This window comes from Conger conger, chromosome 2 (genome assembly GCF_963514075.1).
Source record: "Conger conger chromosome 2, fConCon1.1, whole genome shotgun sequence".
NCBI classification, from domain to species: Eukaryota; Metazoa; Chordata; class Actinopteri; order Anguilliformes; family Congridae; genus Conger; species Conger conger.
In genome coordinates, this window is record NC_083761.1 from 14,833,375 (window position 1) to 14,840,240 (window position 6,866).

Genomic DNA, 6,866 nt, shown 5'->3' on the forward strand with positions numbered 1-6,866 from the left:
AACTATGCCTCCGTGAGCAGTACCACGCCCCATATTCTAGAGCTGTACCCTGGCCGTGTCAGTGCCAACAGGACTGGCTGGGAGCCCAGTGACAAAATGTATAATTGCCCACAATGTTCCTTCCTCAAAGTCCCCAGTATATTACAAATTGCACTATGAAGTGAGCACTTAAGTTTTTTTGGGAAAAGTAAAGCTCTATCTAACTGTCTATTGTGAGTGCTTCTGACTTCATTTCAGGCTTCAACTAATTACAAGCTCTAAGTTGTGAACTTAGCCTCAAATATACAGTTTTTCTTTTCTTTTAATAATTTAGTTTCCGTACCCAGTACAGTCCTTACTGTTCAGATAGCTGAACCTTCATGGCTGGGTTTCACACACAAAACAGAGTAGAGGTCTGGGTAATATGTCCACAGTGTATATTACACGCAGAGATGGAAGTGTTCCTGTCTAATAGTATGTATGCTTCACTATAATATGGAATGTAGTACACTAGCCACTGTAAGGACCAATTTTGAAGGCACAAAGCTGCTCAAAATTAATAATTAATAAAGCCAGTTTCACACACAGATTTATGAGGCCAGTCAGGAATTCACTTGTCTGCTACATAACTGGAGGCAATGTTGGATAAAAATGCAGAAATGAAAATAAGATTGATTCATGGGACAGATCGATTGGGACAACATTCACTACTTCCCAAATTAAGGGCCAACATTTTTTGTGAACATTGAACACCTCGTAAAAAAATACATATAAAAATAATTACGGATGAACCGCACTGAGTAACTAAGAGATTGTTTTGTCTGATAAACTAGGACAGTGGAAGAAAGACCAAATACAGGATTGTGTGATATCAGATGCATTGTTTAATTTTCCTACCCAACGTCTCAGCCTGTGGGATCGTTTACCCGGGTCAGCACACCACACAATGCACGTTATCAGAACCCAAACGTGTTACACACTGGCAAGCGCTGAATCTCACAACAGTGACTCAGCATCTGCCCTTGAACAGGATAGCAACCCAACACAGACAAGTCTGTTACCCCGAAGAGCACAGCTACAACAGGCGGTACCATCCACCCACCTTCTGCAGACAAGCAATAAGCTAAAGTAAACACAGGATCAAGCACTAGTTTATATATAAGCAGAAATTAATCACAGTGTGGGCAGAGAAGGAAGTAGATGGTGGAAAAGTGCTGTTCTATACTTGGATGGTTTTGATTTGAACTGATACAGTTCAAGTACTAAGCAGCAAGCAGGCAATACATTTGGCCATTTTTTTAAAGATAAAAATGTAAGCTATACTATATTAACTCTCTGGTTAAAGAATAACACTTCATGACCGAATGGATTGAGAGAGAGCAAAGTTCAAGGTAAAAGCTTGGTTTTGAAGATCGTTTCTTTGCCTTTCAAGCCCAGAAGTACCCAGGTTATTGTAGGAATAATGACGGTGTAAACACAGCCCATGCCCTGGGCAACGACTGCTGCTGTTGGCTTTGCTGATCCTCCACATTGGGAACCAGGCTGAACTGAGCAGAGTAATGAACAGCCATCGCAGTGTTACTTTCCTGACAACTTCATCACAGAGAAATGTAATAGGTATCACTCCCCCTGTTCTGAGAAAAGGCACATGTAATCAGTCTACCCATCACCAAACGTACGATACGTTACCCAACACAGGTCCAGATTCAATCCAACCACAGCATGTACCCTAAATAATGTGCGTGGAACTTTAAGCAATTGTCATATATACACTTTTTACATGTATTTAATATACACAGAAGACAGACGAATAATAACAGACTATATGGCTACTAGACCTCAGTGTAACAGGGCCTTCCTGTAGCATTCCTTATATAAATTGCAGATACAACAATTTATACAGAATGCAATCAAGAAAATTAGACAGCCATTTTGTAGATACAAATAAAATGATAAGAAAAAGTTATTCAATTTATGTAATCAGTATATTCATATATTCAGGAATAATATTGTAGAATTGTACAAGGTCTGGAAAATGTTATGTCATTCATCAACATGAAGAGGAAACAGCCATTAGGGTTCCTGTTTAACCGGACTTGTTGGTATTCCCTGCTAGCTAACAGAGCAAACAGACATGCCATTATCAAGAAGTACAAGAAAATACAGCGACAGAGAACAGCATGTGCTTCAAACTATTTACCTACTCATGTTGCACGCTAGTTTCATTATGTTAACTGCTGCTAAGAAGGTGTTGGTGTAGCTGATAATATGCAGGAAGAACTAACTGTCATTGCTAATTCATTCATCAATTACTTTTGAAATTGCTCTGTTTTTGTTTGATTTCGTTTTTTAAACCAAAGCATTTGTAAAAAAGGTGTTTTTAAAGAAGTGCTACTAATAGCTGAAAGCTACTTGCATCAGAAAAGCGATTTCATTGTTCAATAATGACGGCAAGAACAGCGAATGTAACTATTCTGTTTGCACAGACTGATGCCAAAGGCAGCCAAATTGTATTACACTGTCAGATTACTTTGCATAATGCGAGGCCAAATTGCACTTATTATGATTTAGTTTTTATTCTAATTGTTCTGAGAGGCTGTTAGTCATCTGCCTTGTCAGGCAATGAGCTCTCTCCCATTAGGGGTCCATGCTGACAGCTGATGGGCACGGGGTGGTGGGGGGTGGCACACAGGGTGGGCTACGATGTGGCAGAGGAAGGGGCAGATTACCCAGCGGGCTGCTCACAGTCAGCCAGATGGGCCCACGTGCTGCAGAACGCCAGCGGCCATCCCCTGTACATGGGTGTCAGCTCAGACTTGTCTCTTCAGAACTGGAAGATTGAGATCAGTTCTTAGTGAACAGTGAAGCTAAGAAGGGGGGTCGGGCAGGATGGGGGGGCATTTAGGAAGATGGGGGGGTGGAATCATAGACTACAAAATATGGACAAAAAAAGACAGTGACTGACTTTGACACCCACTGAGTTGTGACAAGTGCTTTGAAGTGGCAGAAGAACAGTTTTCGTGCCGCCATGCTGTACAAATTGGAGCTAGAGTAGGGAAAATGGGGTACCCTTACTGAATATGGTCATGAAGTCCAGGCCAGTTACGGTGTGATTGACAGCGCAGGACCATTACCAAGTGCTTGATGTACTCCGCCCCCCTCCCCCCTCCCTCTCACCAAGACCAGGAAGTGAGCTTTAAAAAATGAAGCCCATTCTTTGAAACAAGCTGAGGCACAGCTGAGCCAAGCACCCAAGATTCTATTTAAAAAATGAGGAAATAGCTGTATTTCACAAGGCGGCATGTAACCGGCACATTATGCAACTCAATGACCACTTTAATAGGTAGACCTGCAAATATTTAATCAGCCAATCATGCAACTAAATGCATAAAAGAATGCAAACGTGGTCAGGATGTTCAGCTGTTTTTCAGACCAAATGTCAGAATGGCGAAGAAATGTGATCTAAGTGACTTTGACCATGGAATGATTGTTGGTGCCAGACAGGGTGGTTTGAGCAGCAGTGAGCAGTAGTTCTGCGGGCAAAAACATGTTGTTAATGAGAGAGGTCAGAGGAGAATGGCCAGGCTGGTCGAAGCTGACAGGAAGGTGACAGTAACGCAAATAGCCATGCATTACAACAGTGGTATGCAGAAGAGCATAAACCAACAACGTATCAAACCTCTAAGTGGATAGGCTACAGCAGCAGAAGACCAATAAGAATATGCAAACATTCACTCCGATATTCTCTTACAACTTAACCACCATGGGCAAGATAAGTTATTATTACAATGACATGGCATGGCAATCCTAAAACGGCCAGCAAGGCACACGCAGCCCTTTAGACATGGCAACCCTAAAACAACCAGCAAGGCATACACACCCCTTCAGACAACCCTAAAACAGCAAACCTAAAACATGGCAACCATAAAAGGGCCAGGAAGGCACACACAGCCCTTCAGGCATGGCAACCCTAAAACTGCAAACCTAAAACCTGGCAACCCTAAAACAACCAGCAAGGCACACACAGCCCTTCTCACATGGCAACCCTAAAAGGGCCAGCACACAGGCACACGCTGGTGCGAAAGGCTGCAGACAGACGAGCGTTTCATCGGTGGATTACCTCACTCCGTGAGCGGCGTTGCCTGAAACCGCACCTCTGTCTGCCCTGGGAGTCCTCCATCCCGCCTCAAAAACACTTTTTTTTGTTTGGGAAAAACAGTGGATCCCTCTGTGCCCTCTCTCACTCTAAATTCACATGAAGCTTCTCTCAACGGGCATAGATGTACGATACCAGCGATTGCTCAACATCCTGTATTAAGAGGGATGTCAGTGAAGCAACCGAAATCACCCTCCACTTCAAAATATACCGTGCACCACCTAACTAGTTCATATCAGAGTGGTATTTCTATCAAATGTCACCAAACAGAGAAGTAAAGAATAAACCACTTACTTAAAATTTTTATTAAATTGTACAAATGCTTTAAAATGCTTAAATACTTCTTGCTATGAATAGCATGACATTTTTTGCCAACACTTTAAACACAAGGATGGCTTTGTTTTAATATCAGCCAGATCTACTTGTTTATTCCTTTTTTCATCTGCTTTGCCAGTAAAAAGGGTGTTGTTTTTAGCCTGCATAATTTTGGCTGAATAGCAGGCCTTGCTACCTGCTACTCTGGCTACTGTTATTGCATAAGTGTTCAAAAACAGTTGCAGCTAAAAAGCAATACAGGAAATTTAAACGGAACAGACAAAATAAATGCTCTGGGAGCAATAAAAACACAGCTTCATGTGTGAAATTGTTTTACAGTTACACATGTCTACACACAGCTTGTGAAAACCACAAATAGGATTTATCACAAGTACTTCAAATCTGTCACTGACCAAGAAGATAGATCTGCATTGCTGCTCCTACTGGGTTTTCAGTTGGATTGGTTTTGGCCATAACTCCTAAGATGATCTTCAACGTGTTTATCTAAACTCTCTAAGTTACTTAATTAATTTATTCCTTTTTTTAGTTATTAGAGAGGGATTATATTTTAGGCGATAGTAGAAGAAAATGCCTCCTACCACTGGACGGAAACAGCCCTATAACAGAGATGTTGAAAGTTCTGGAGCAATGCGGTTGCATAAAGTACAGAAACTCAAACTGTAGAAACGTGGCGGATCACACAGCTGACAGTAGTTCTCAGGCAGAGCTCCTGTTGAGCCTTCAGCTCAGGCCAGGCAGTGAGGTCAGCAGTATCTGGCGTTCTGTGTCACATGATCATTATACTACCACCACTTCCCCAGCCCTGAGATCAAACAGGCTGCTGTGTCACATTCACACAGGGACTGCAAAGATATCAATTCATATCTTCATATTTTATTTTTCACATTTGTAAAGTATACTGCCCTCCCCCACGGACGCACTACAGTGCATATATTGTAGCATATGATTACATTTATGCATGAAGCATCTATGCTTAGTGACCAATTTGTTGGTTAGAACTGGGTAGAACTGTACACCAGCTCATTAAGCTCGCTTGTAAAAATCTAATCAGCCAATCATGTGGCAGGCACTCAATGCATAAAAGCAGGCATCATTGATTTTGCAGTTGACCATAATATACACAATGAGAATTACTGAAAATATTTTGAACATTAATGCCTTTTTGTTTCCTCTGCTGTAAATCAATATAGTTTACATGAAAAGCAGCAGTAGTATACCCACAATTGTCTTTTTGTTTCAACATTTATTCACAATCATGACATTACCTGTATTAGGGTTTTACTGTTCACTTAACAGCTCACTGCTGTGATTTGTACAATAACCTGGTGGCTTCATGGCCATAACTTGACCCATTTCAGCCCAGGAAATGATTTCCCAGGAGTTTCTGCCTATTGACAGAAACATGCATTGGGGGGGCAGTTCTGCAGCCGATCCCAGCATGCATTGGGCGAGAGGCAGGACTACACCCTGGACAGTTTGCCTGAGACACTCATACCTAATTTAGACTCGCCAATTAACCTAACCTGCATGTCTTTGGAACTGGAAGAAACCCACACAGGCACAGGGAAAATATGCAAACTCTCATATTCATAAACATTCATAAATTAAGATGAAACTTTATTCTAATATAAAATTGCATGCTGAGTAATATGCTAATTTTAATGTAAAAAAAAAAATATATATATATATATATATATATATATATATATTTGAAGTGAAATTAATCACTTGCAGTTTTGCTGACCACATTACACTGTGCCAGATAACCTGCTCTGATGTGGCAATATTTCATTAGTGTTTAATTAGGCCTTGAACTTGCCTCTTTAAATCTCCTATAGCATCATCACTTTAAGGGTTTCAAAACACCTTGCTTAAATAGCGCATAGGTAGGAGACACTCAAAGCACCATAACATGTTAGTATTATCCCATTACACTAAAGTGGCATTTGAAACAGGTCTCTTTGTATTGGAAGACTTGAACCATGCTTAATGCTTTCTCTGTATGCGGTCTTTCATTTGCATTTCAACCCTGTATCAGGGGTAAATTCTGAATAATACCTGAATGAGACATTTCAGGAGATATATCTGATATCCTGGCATACAGCATCGTTCCCCCAGCCCTGACACTGTAAAAACATTACTGGATAAAACAGCAAACCCATAAAATGCAGCAGATGTTAAATAATAAATGTAATACTTTCCACTACAGCAGCACTAATTCTCTTGTTGTGTCTGAGGCATGTTGCAATGGCACCCCTGACACCAACTGATGTAATTTTATATCAATGCTACTGCCGCTCCCGGCAAATAATCATGTCGCTTTTCCGAGAGGCTAACTCCATTATCAGCTGAGGTTTCACAGCTGCCCAATTCTCCCATTTCTGTGCTGGGCAGG